Consider the following 13,453-nt stretch of genomic DNA (forward strand, 5'->3'; position numbering starts at 1 on the left):
GTCTCCGCTCAGCCAAACACAGCTAAGCTTCTCAAATGAGGTCAAAGGAGCGGGCTTGGCAAAGCTTAAGATGCAGCTTGGACGTTGTAGTTTTCAGTGGTATCCATGTTGGCCAAATAACTGTGGTCCCGTAGCTCTTGCTGGAATTATTTATTATTATTGTTATAATTGTTTTAACTGTTTTGTAATATTTTAGTTTTGTGAAATGGTGCCATCTGAAAATGAAGCTCAGCACTTTGTAGGCATCATGTCGTCTGATGATGGATATACAGCTGTGACGTGTGTGGATGCCGACAACTACAACTGTAGTCAAACGTTTACATGAACTCTTCGTGTGCATGTCAGGGCAGTTTGGTGCTTTTACTTATTTATTTTCTGACTGTACAGGAACTGTGTGCATAAGTTTGAATTGATTTTAGATTTGTGTTAACCTGTGCAGGGTCCAAAGCTTATATAAATGCTGGATATTGGCAAAGTTCTTTCAAATTTGTTGGTTTCCTGGATATAGACGTGACATTAAGCATGGTTCACACATTTTAAATAGGACTGAGGTTGGAGCGTTGGGAAGGCCATTCCAGAAGCTCCTTTATCCAGTCCAAATCCAGTTTTGATGTGTGTTTGACCATTATTCTGTTGGAAACCCAAGTTTCAACTGTTGATTTGAGGTGGCTGAAGAATTTGGAGGCAGGACTTCTTCATTATTCTATCCCCTTCGTGCAGCTTACCAGTACCATTGACAGAGCATGTTGCTACCACCACCATGTTTGACAACCAGGACGCTATTCTTTGGTTTGAAAGCCTCACCTTTACTGCTCCAAACATCTGGTCTCATCTAATCATAAAACATTTTTCCAGGAGGCTGCAAATCCAGTCCAGCTTGAAAGTGTTGATTTTGGAGCAGACTCTTCCTTCTCGTTCAGCACCCTCTCAGCCCATCGTGGTTTGGTTTCCAGTGGACTGCAGGCTTGAGCTTTGTTGGTTTGTGAGTTGTTGCCAAACAGCCAAACCAATTTCCTCTCCTGTGAGAATAACAGTTTGGGTCTTCTTCCAGAGCTTGGAAAGCGGTGCCACATCTGAATAACTTGTTTATGTACAACTGTTTGAACCAACTTGTGTAAACCTACAGTTCTCCTTCTTAGATCTTTACCGAGTTCCTTGGATTTCCACATTGTTCTGAGTCAGTCCAGTGGGTGCTATGAAAGAAATGCCTTTTATGGTAACAGCAAAGGGAAACCAGCTTTAGTCGACCATGATCAGCAACAAGAACTTAATAGACCTGGATCATGTCAAGTTAAAAGACGTTGTATCTTCAGCACCATTTATTAAAAGATTAAAGTGGGTGCATATTTGAGCTACTATGTAACCTTTTAACCCTGTTTGTCTGTGGACTCAGTTCTTGTTTTTTAAAGTCATTAAAGACGTTGATGTGTGTTGTACAGTCATGAAAAGCCTCAAACTGATGAATGACTATAAGCGTCTGACCACAACTGTGGGTCAGACACTTATGTGACAATAACTGTGATGTTTAACAATGAAAGATCAAAACTACACACATACATGCAACTTTGGAGGCATTTCATTTACAAAACAAACAAACAAACACACACACACAATAATGAAACTTTGAAAAATACTATTGTAATTAAAATTTAATTACTACTTAATGTAGATAAAAGTAATTTTTTCTGCACCAAAATTATTTCAACGTGATAACAAGAAGAAACAATTTTCTGTCTGCACGTAGGCCGTTTATGTGTGCGTATTTGTTGTGTAATGTTTACATAAGAAGTTATTTAGAGTTAAAAATGGGAATGTAAAATGTGTCTGGAACAGCTCCTGCAGAAAAGGGTTGAAAGAATATCCCGTTGTTCAGAAGAAGTAACAAATCGATACAGCAAAACCAGAGAGATACTTTTTCCCCTTCCTCTTGGTGTCCACAAAGCACTTCAAACACTACGAGTTCAGTTAAAGAATTGGATGTGTATGTGAGCAGCAGCTAATATAGCCTTGACCAGTGCTGACATATCAGATTTCGTGCTGCTCCCTCTGGAGCCCCAAAGGCGTCTAAACAACTTTATTTCACATTTAAAAGCCGATACTGAGGTGGGAATATCGGTAGAGTGGAGTTCGGACATTTAGTATTTATCTGAAGGCTCCTCGAAAAGCCCATTAAGGTTAAGAGAATGCCAGAAATACACATATAATGTACCAATAAACTATTAAACGTTTTCATTAGACAAACAAACACAGTTGTTGAATAACAGACTTGATAAAGTCGTGTGTGTAAGTCACAGTGTACCAGAGTTAGCTGACAATCAGCATTTTCATTTGATTTCTTCTGCCTGTCTTTTGTTAACAATATAACACAAAATCCTTTTTTTATTTTCCTGTATGAAAAGTTCAGCTTTTATTGATATGGTGCTAACTCGCATGAAATATTAATCTCAAGCTATTGTAAGGTAGCGACTCTCTAACTTAACTGACAGAAACACACCAATCGAATGAGGCTGGTGTTCGTATATGTGGAAGATTGTTACTTGGAGACAAAAAGATTATATTTGCATGACAAACTTTCAGTATGTAAAACTACATTTTCTGGAAAATTCCATATGTTCATTGTACGAATGCTAAATTAGCTTTAACCATGTCAAGTTTGTAAAGATTGTAAAGTGAAATTTGCTAAGGAAAGAAATCGTCTCTCTGTGCTCGTCTGTCACCACTTTATAATGAAACAAAGAACCAACACAGAACAACATGTCATACATAATATTGCAGCCTATGCCCACAAACACAGCGCGGAGACCGAGACACTCTGTTTCACCTTTGGAACCTTTGTAGTGGCTGTTTGCTGTAGCAGACAGGCAGGTGTATGGGACCGCTCACTAACACTGTGCTTCTTGTCAGAAGTAAAAATATTGTGTGTGCAAAAAGATATGCTCAAATTACATACATATAAATACATATTTATACATTTGATTAAAAAAATGCAGTTTCCTGTGCTGTATATACACAATTATATTAATGCACAGAGACAGACCTGATTGTTTTATGATCTACGATGTGGCCGAGATTTAGTTTTTACAGTGTAGAGAATATTCAAAAGCATCATATCAAACTTCACGACACTTGAAAACCTAACTATGATTTTCTACAGTCATCCAAAAACATAAAGATGAGTGTTCAGTGCACTGTAACCACGGAAGATTTTAAAAGGCTGAAAAAACAAAGATGCAAATGGCATCCAACACATCTTTGTATTTATTTGCTTTTTATAAATGTATTACTGGAAAAACATGAAAAACATGAATATTAAAAGGGCAATTATTTTTGCTTTTTGTCTTTAATGACTGAATTATAAGTTTTGGCTACGTGACATGACTGTGCAGAACACAAAGTTAAGAGGTGTGCTGCATTTCATAAATGTGTCTTTATTATTCATGAAAATTGAAGGTGGGGAAACTGAAACAGCAAAGCAGAGAACAATCGTTTTTGTTTGATTTTATTTAGGCATCTTTGAACTTCCATACATAATATGTGAACTCTGCGTTTTCTACGAAATGTGTCAGCAGAAGTAATCCAACATTTTTACTTTTGGGAATTTTGGGCACTGCTTCCTAAAGTTTACGCTTTTAGACATTAATGGCCTGATTAAACCACGCAACCATTTATTTCATTAAACTTAAAATAATCTACTCGGTTTGCAGTCCTGGCTGCCGACGTTCCTTTGGATCATCTTTGATTGACGTGGATAAAGAGGAATTGATCTTTGGGTGAAAGCAACAAGCAGAAAAGCTTGCCTCATCATATCCACCCCGAGCCCCCAGCCATTCCCATCCATGCATGTTACATACTGTGACACTTTGATTGTGTTTACATGTAATGCTGTAGTGTATTGATTCCATAAGAAATCTCCATCTGTATAATGCATGCTGCTGACATCAAAACACAAAACAACTCGAGCTTGCCGAACGAAGCTCTGCAATATTTCCTCTCCGTAAATGATTCCCTGTGTGGTCGTGTTTCAAGCTGTTACGCTACATGATGCAATAGGACATGCACACAGAAACAGCATCAGATGAGTGAGCGCTGTGCTGGCCACTCTACTATTTATGCGCCAACGCACAAAAGTTTCCGTGCGCACGCACACACACTACTGAGGGCTATCGCTCTCACTCTGCATAAGAGTCGTGTTGTTCCTCAGTCAGTCAGTCAGTCATTCAGTCAGAGACACTATCCAAACAATCAGCCTCCCTGTCCAAACATGTTAATCCACCTACTTCATCCTTATTCCCATGGACACTGGCTGCTGTCTGCGGCAGCACTCTTGTTCTCTCCTGGGTGCACACACACATGCACACGGGCGTGTCAGCACTTTAGTGAAGCTCTTCTAACAAATATCCCTTTTTGCATATTCAAATGAGGAGCTTATCAGATAACACTGCAGGGACTTTGCATGATGTGAGGGGTGGATTTTCTATCTGGAAAGAAGTGAACGGCTCTATGATTTTTCCAGTGCCCAGTGCGTTCCCTCTAATCAGTGAAGAGGCACATTACAGTGGAAATATACGTTATCTTTTATACTAACCCTTTGTACTTAATAGGAGATGATTCTCTTTTAACTTTGCACCACTTCCAGCGCTGATGTCATGCTGGTGCAAAAGTCACTGTGGAAAGCGTTACCATCTGCTGCGGTAATGCTGATGTCTGAGTATGCACCCTGATGCAGTGTAACTCATTTGAAGCGTCTGGCAGCAGAGGCCACTGGCTATAGAAAAAACAAAAAACAGCTTCCTTTTGGTATTGCATTCAGTGGGAGGGATCAATACATTTTGTGTGCAATTCATATTGATTGTTTGGGCATGTTTATATGTACTGCAGTTTAAAAGAAAAGCATTGAGAAGATGGATGGGGTCGGTTATTTTTCACGTCTGAGGCACGATGCATGTACTGTAACTCTGTGGGGACATGAAAGCACCCTGCTGTCAAAATGCCAGGAATTTGATGAAAACAGTTTTTCAGCTTTTATTTTGATGCCAGTTTCATTATGTGAGTCATCTTTTCACAAAAGACTAAAAGTACTGTACGCATTTAATCAACGATCACGATGTGATGATGTCACTGTTCTTCGTACTAATTCAGGTGCTTTAGGTATGTTTTGATGCTAAAACCTTTGCAGGATTTCTTTAGCTTTATATCTGTTAATTGGTAATAATTCTGTGTAAAATGTAAATTAAAAACAAATCCCATTTACAAATTTTGGACAATTTCAAAATGATGTTCATGCTGTCAGATTGGGAAGACACTGAATATGTCATCATCTACAGAATATAGCATCATCACAAGATTGGGAGACTCTCTGTACACAAGGGAAAAGGCAATACAATGAGCGTGACAGATCCACCTTACATCACACGCTGCTGCAAACACCTTCTGCCTCGTGCACCTTAACATGTACTTAAAGAAGAACCTCATAAACTGGAAATAATAGCACTCAGTGACAATTTTCAGCCGTATATAATCTACCAACATGTGATCTTTGCTAAAATGTCAAATAAACCTGCAGAATCGTTCTTTATTTCCTTGGTTTCTTAACTGTGCTCATTCTTTGTATCATTGATATTTAGATGCAAAAAGATAAATACACACTATAAAAATAACTAAATACCTAATAAAATCTCATCTAGGTTTATAAGACACCGTAGATTGAGCTACACAGTTTTATCCTCAGAGCGCGGCTGGGCAAGGTTGTGGGGCAAACAGTGCGCTGTTTCCATGCAGCTACAGTATCTGTTTATTTCAGACACAGTTTTGAAGACATTTGCAGACAGTGAAGATAAGATAACAGACACAGGAACTATCGGGAGGTCTGGTTGTTCTTGATGCTGCTTTTGTTTCTGCTCTCCGTCCGCATCACAGGATCCGTAGCCCTGGGTCTTCAACTTTGGCCGTGAACTCTTTAATAGGACACCTAGTCTCAAGTGTGAGGTAAACTAAAACATGCACATACCTCCTCCCCATAACGGTAGTGACACCAGCACTGATCCACGTTTCCATCTCGAGAATCATGTTGTCCGTGTAACAGCCGTAATCTGACAACGCTGTGATCGAGACAAATCGATGCTTTCTTGAAACGTTATCAACGTCTCTGACAAAAAAGCTTTCCCTAACATCTCCACTGCTGTTATTAGCTTCCAATCCATAGCCCTCCTAGCAGGTGCCTATTTGGAATCACCTGCTGTTACGATGACTTTGCTGTGATCAGAAAACCAATGAAGCTGAGGTAGAACACAACATTTTGGGGAGGTTGTTTTATTGGGATTGATGGTACCTAAAGAAGCTCCTGCTGAGAGAGATGTTGATGCATAAAAGACTGAAGAAACACAATATGAGAGATCTCTACAGGCCAACTGCGCCTTGTTATTCACATCTGCTGGTAATGGAAAACATAAAAACAAAAACCCCACTCGGACAGAAATCCATAAATTTATCAGCACTATTCGTGAATCATAGATCAGATGTCACTGTAATCCCAGATTCTCACAAGCTACACCAAACATTTTTTTTGGGGGTGGGGGGGCTTTTAAAGCATCTTTGTTTCTGACTCTTTCTTTCAAAGCTACTGTGGCACTTCAATGGCGTCCCACAAGACGACTTAAAAGGAAGCGCCGCGGGCACGTCGGGGACGACGCTGACATTATCTCTCAAACCGGCAGAGTGAGTGTGTTTGTTTCTTGTGACATTTGTAAACACGCATGTGTAGATTTGTAGGATGTGATGGTGTGTTAATGAACGGTTTCCATACTGCAAGGCATTAGAGGGGCTGGGATTTGCAGTGACATGGAAACGCCCTGCTGTGCGTGCACGGTGCACACCGTGCACATCCACCGCTGAGGGAGGAATGTTTTGTACTTTTGTGGTTAGACTGCGATCTCTCTCTTTTTTTTTTTTTTTTTGTTGTGGGTGGCGACGCTTTGAGGCTACATTTCCCACCAGTGTGTGGGAGGGGCACAGCAAGGGATGGACTGAGGACGGAGGGGAGGGTGGGCAGTGAGCGAAAATTACACAGTTCTCCGGTTCACAATGTAGCTGTGTGGGCCTGCATTTTTGTCTCGTTCTGTGCAGAAAAGAAAAGAAAAGAAAAGCTTTGGTCAGACACCAACTGCCCCCGCGCACCTCCAAAGCTACAGCTTTTCACAGCGTCTGAAAGAAACGGGGAGGAAAAAAAATAGGCGAGGGAAAGAAACTAGAGCCACAAGTGAGTGAGTGGGAAAGAAAAGAAGGACTGAAGGCAGCGTTATCAATAAACCCAGCGAGGTTCCTCCTTGCGTGACCTCGTGGGTATAAACTGATTTTGCTGCGGTTCGGTTTTCCGCAGTGTCTGCCACCTGAGAGAATCATTAAAGTGGCTTTGCAGAAGGCTGGCAGCTCTCCCTGACACATATATCAAGAACAGGAGTCTTATTAATGCACGAAAAAGGAGGAAGTGCAAAGGCCTCCATTGATACTCTCTGGTGTAATTAAAAACTAATTGGCTAGGCTGTTTTGATGACATATTCCATCTGATTACCAAATGTGCGAAGGAGGAACTCTTGAGATGGTTAAAAAAGAAAAAAGTTGTGTTGTTCTTTAATTAGCCGTCAAAGGAGGGGGTGTGATTTACAGTGAATGGGATGAAAGTGGGGGGGGGGGAGTTTTAAAGTCTAAAAAACAATGATCAGCTTCCCCTCGAGTAACATTGTTACAAAACTGGCTGAAAGTGTAACGCTCCAGTGATGAAGACAGTAATGCTGAGCTGATATAATCACATTTGCCGTTGCTGAACCTGAGACGTCACATTTGCTGCCTGGTTCTCGCTCCTGCAGCTCTTACTTCCGTTTAACGTCTCCTTTCTGTCTGCGAGATAACGTCTCTCTTGTACGTAAAAGGCAAGGAGAATAAAAAGCAGTCCGAATACGTACGGCTGGGAAATGATCTAAAAGCACATCAGCGTAATTCACTTACTAGACCTTCACAGAGACGTGCTGAAAAACAGTGACGGGAGAGGACTGTTTAAGAAAGAGTATCACATCAGATTTATTTACATCCTGCTCAGAAGGGAGATGACATTCTGAGCTGAATGCACAGAATAAAGATTTGGAGACGGCCCTTTGAAGTCTTTTAAATGCTAATAGCGTGATTTGGGGGCAGGGAGAAAAAAGCACTCTTGAACTAAATGTTTCACACATTTGGAATGAAATGATGGCAAAGCTTCCACTAGAAAGAATAACATTATCTGCATGCTGATGGAGAAACAAAGGACGTTTTGAAGAGGGTTGAGGACTTTAATGGAGGATGCAGATCTAACAGAAAGGGTTTTTTTGGTGCAGTTGTTTGTTTGGCTGCTTTTGGAAAAAAAAAATGCCACGTTTAGCTTTTTTTCAAGAGTTGAGAAAATGGATTTCATGTTTCTGTGTTTTTATTGTCATTATTGCTTAAAATAAGATATCTGATAAGATGTTGAATCTGGCATTCAGTCGAGATTATGAACTGGCAGAGACAGATCCTAACCAAGTATAAGCTCAGTGACCGCAAACTGTCAGCTGAACAGGAAGACAGAAAAAGTCAAGGAAGCCACGAGGAAAAGGAATATGTGATCACTGTGTGACAGGTGAGGAGGAAACAGCCCATCCTTCAGTGAAGTCAGGAGCACTTTAACCAGTATCCACTTTATCCAGATTTCAGCGAGTTAAACGTCATCTCAAAATGAACAAGGAGCAATCAGGGAGCAGCTCCTCCTCCTCAGTATATTTTGTATACATTCACTTATTGTGTTCATATATTGTTTTCTTTGTTCCTTTTAAATGTACTTTAAGGAGTTTGAAGTAAAGTACAAATTGAGCCCAAAAATAACTTGAACTTGAAAGAAAGGCAGATGTGGAATTTAACCTCCTAGGACCTGCCGTCCACATGTGGACATCACATTTTGGGTTATTTAGACCAAAATACTCAATTTTGCTCTACATGGGCCTGATATCTACTTATGAGGACATTATATGCTACTGTTCTATCAACATTTTAAACGAATATCCTCATATGTGGCTCTTATTTTTCTTAAAAGCAAAAATAAGGTAAAAAAAAAAAAAAAAAGCTGGTAATTCTCTGTTTTTACATTCATCGGGCCCCAATCAGCCCAAATATCAAAGAGAAATTAAAAATGCATGCAGTGGAAGAGTTCGTGTCTTAGGAGGTGTTATGGTTCAAAATATTGGGGATGGAGACAAGAGAAAAAACCACAATAACAACACTGGTCCGGCCGGGTTGAGTCAAACGATGATTTTAATGAACACACGCGTGGGAGATGGACACTGATGCAGACAGCCTCAGATCTCAAAATGGTGGAGCATTGCTCAAACTCTTATAGCCTCTGGTTCTCCCACCTTATCATAAAAGCTTAAACATTCACATGCTTTTCTCTCACACGGCGCCTAAGCTACGACCTTGGCTCCCCGTTTATCTGCTCCTGCTGAGTTGGGGCAGAAAACTCCAGCATGTTCTCTTCTAATCAGACAAATAAGGCGATGACTTTCTGCAAACAGTATTTCTTATAACATCATAAAACAATATCATTCATCCACAATAAATCAGCAGTCTAATGTAATGCAAATCAGCTTAACGAATGCAATAGTTATCAGCTTCTTCTAATTCAGGAGAATAATGCAAACTAAAACTACATAATAATTCACAATCTTTAGTTAGGGGTATAACATGGCATAAAATAATATTATAATCTAACAGAGGTTAAGTGTGAAAAGTATAATGTGAAATTCAGACTCACCACATATAAGGTTCCATTTCCTAAAAGTTGCAGCACAATTTTCACCATAGCTTAAAAAATAAAAGACAATTCGTGAAACTCTGACATCTTCTTCAGGGTCAAATAAGGTCAAAGTAACCTGCTGTCTGGAATCTCAGTTTCTGTTGTGAGGTGTCAACCAATATATCCTAAAGTTGACCTTATAGACCTTCGTCTATGTAAGACAGACTCTAATGGATGTTAACATCACCCCACTCTGCACCTCGACACAAAACATCACCATGTTGGCGAAGGAAAAAATACCAGATGAAGGAGGAAGGGCGTCTCTGACAGACCAGTGTGCTACACGAACACGTCGCAGCCTGAGGGACCTGCAAACACGCACGCGCGCACACACACACACACACACACACACACACACACACACACACACACACACACACACACACGCTGATATGATGTTGTTTGTTTGCTCACAGTATTGAATTAAGTTGAAATTCTGCTTTATTGTCATTGTTGTTGTGTTATTCTACTACAAATTATATTTCAGTGCTTTGGAAATACTGTTTTCAAAAACTGTAATGCCAATTAAGCACTGCTGGATATTGATGGTAACAGAGGGTATATTATACAGTTAGCCTAGATTGGGGAAATTATTAAGTTTTTTTTAAAGTTAAATACACCAATCACCAGTTCCCCATGAAAAAGCTTAAATAAGTAGAACAATATGAAACCAAAGAGACAAAACAAAATAAATACGATGCAGGAAAATTCCATCAAAGCTGCAGGAATGAAACCTTCATTTGCTAACCAAAAGTGTGAACCACTACAATATGGAGCTGCTATAAAGTCAACAAAGTAAAATATATGTGAACACAAAACATAACTGGATTCTTGAGAAAATGATTTTTAAAATTTAAATATGGTTTAAAACAAATAAACAAGCAAGCAAATAAAAGCATCTGTTCTGATTGCTGCTGTTTCAGAAATAATCTCCATCGATACGAGCCGGCTCGACGCACGTGCTGCACAGGGAGGCTGCAGGTGCCACTGAAAACACGAGGCACAGTTGGGTGCTTTGTTGCAACGAATAATTGAAGGACAGAAAGTAAATGATGGTTTCTCTGTTATCATTTCCAAAAGTCTGTTTCTGCCCCTTCTGCAGCTCAACCCTGCAGACCAATGTGCTGCATAAAACTATGCACAGGCTTACACAGAGCTCAAGCCCACGGCATAACAATGCTAGCTAAAAATGCTCTTAAAAACACTTGCCTGCTATGATTAGTGAGATTTACCAGTATAAATCGAAAGCTGATCGCTGCATGCAGCAGTTTGTAAGAGTCTTGCCTCGGACTCGGTTATGCCTGCAGCATTAAACGGCAGCAGGATCCATCCATGAGTGCCTCCATAAGAGATGGCTGTGCACATTTATGCTTGTGGCATATACAATAACTTCATTAATTATTCATAACTATGAACCATTCCCAACACAGAGACGTAATCAATCAGGTTGTAACACAAAATGATATACTGCACTTTTCAAGTCACACTTTATAGCTGCCTAATCACTTGTTCCAAACCAGAGTCCTCAGGCTGAGTCCTGAGTTCCATCACAGCTGCTGGGAAATTCATTTATTTGATGAAAACACACTGATTGAAGACAGACACAACATATATTTGCTGCATTGTGGTTTTGTTAAAGGCAAACAAGGACCGAGCGTGCTATGTAATTACGTCCCCTCTGTTAGGTCACCAAACCTGCTGACTAGAAGGACTGAATTTAGACCAAAAATGCAGAGCTGCTTATTTAATGATACCAACCAGGGTGAGCAGAGCTATCTGCAAAGATCTGAATTATATTCAGCCCACATTTACATTAATATTCACATCCATATGTCAGAGCTCACACTGCCACACTAAATCCAGTCCAGACTGTCACCGCACTAGGATACACAATACACACCCATTTAATAAATATCCCAGGAAAATGAAGTGTGGGAGAATGACATTGTCATTTCATTAGGGACAGCAGGATAATATGGGAAAAAGATTAGATCGTTAAAATGTATTTAACACCACTTCACTATCCGTCAGTCCAATTTCTTCAGCGTATCAGGTTCAGGATTGCCTGGATCTGGTTAATCATGTCTGTGGGGGAAGCTGGAGAACTTGGAGGAAGTCCAGTCAGCCATGGACTCCTTGCTGTGAGGCACCGGTGCTGTCCGCTGCACCACAGTGGCACCTGAGCAACGTTACAGTTTTTTTTAATTGGTTTGGTACTATTTTCATAACTAAAGTGTGCATTTTCAAATCTCTCAGTACAAAACTCACATTTGATCACATTTGTAACACCACTAGTCATTCTTTCAAATCTGATGTCATGATTTCATTGTATTTGCACATATTTTCCTTCCACTTAATCATTGTTTGAGAACACATGATCATTGTGATATATTTTGAGAACATTTGCTTTAATCACCCAAACAAAACAGTAAGATCTTTTTTCACCTTAGTGCTTTTACCAATCATTTCATTCAGGCGCAAATAATACAAGGCAAGGGTTTCAAATTGTCCTTGGTGATGAATGAGTGTAACTGAACTGTAAAACTTTACACAGCAAATATTACACTTATGTTCAGACATAAAATATATATATATATATATATATATATATATATATATATATATATATATATATATATATATATATATATATATATATATATATATAATTCAATTTAATTTTATTTATATTGCACCAAATCACAACAAAATTCATATGACCCCCTATGAGCAGCACTTTGGAGACAGTGGGAAGGAAAAACTCCCTTTTAACAGGAAGAAACCTCCGGCAGAACCAGGCTCAGGGAGGGGCGGGGCCATCTGCTGTGATTGGTTGGTGAGAGAGAAGGAAGACAGGATAAAGACATGCTGTGGAAGAGAGACAGAGGTTAATAACAGATGTGATTCAATGCAGAGAGGTCTGTTAATACATAGTGAGTGAGAAAGGTGACTGGAAAGGAAAAACTCAATGCATCATGGGAATCCCCGGCAGCCTACGTCTATTGCAGCATAACTAAGGGAGGATTCAGGGTCACCTGGTCCAGCCCTAACTATATGCTTTAGCAAAAAGGAAAGTTTTAAGCCTAATCTTGAAAGTAGAGATAGTGTCTGTCTCCTGAATCCAAACTGGAAGCTGGTTCCACAGAAGAGGGGCCTGAAAACTGAAGGCTCTGCCTCCCATTCTACTTTTAAATACTCTAGGAACAACAAGTAGGCCTGCAGAGCGAGAGCGAAGTGCTCTAATAGGGTGATATGGTACTACAAGGTCATTAAGATAAGACTTTGTAGTACCATATATATACACACACACACACACACACACACACACACACACGAAAAAGGGAGAAAAAAACAAGTCATTTACATCAGCAAAATATATTTTTATTTTATTTTTATCACTTTTACACAATTAATCAAGCTGATCAAGCTTAACATTGGGCCATAAATTTTCATCAACATCACAGTGGATGTCTTCGTTGTTCGGGCACCGTGGGAAAAATCTCCTGGCATGACGAATACAGGCTTGACATTGCTCAGCAGTTATGTCACCACAAGCTTCACACATGGCTTGAAGAAGGGAGACATGCTCATGGGGAT

This window comes from Simochromis diagramma, unplaced genomic scaffold (genome assembly GCF_900408965.1).
Source record: "Simochromis diagramma unplaced genomic scaffold, fSimDia1.1 OVJJ01000802.1, whole genome shotgun sequence".
Taxonomy (NCBI): domain Eukaryota; kingdom Metazoa; phylum Chordata; class Actinopteri; order Cichliformes; family Cichlidae; genus Simochromis; species Simochromis diagramma.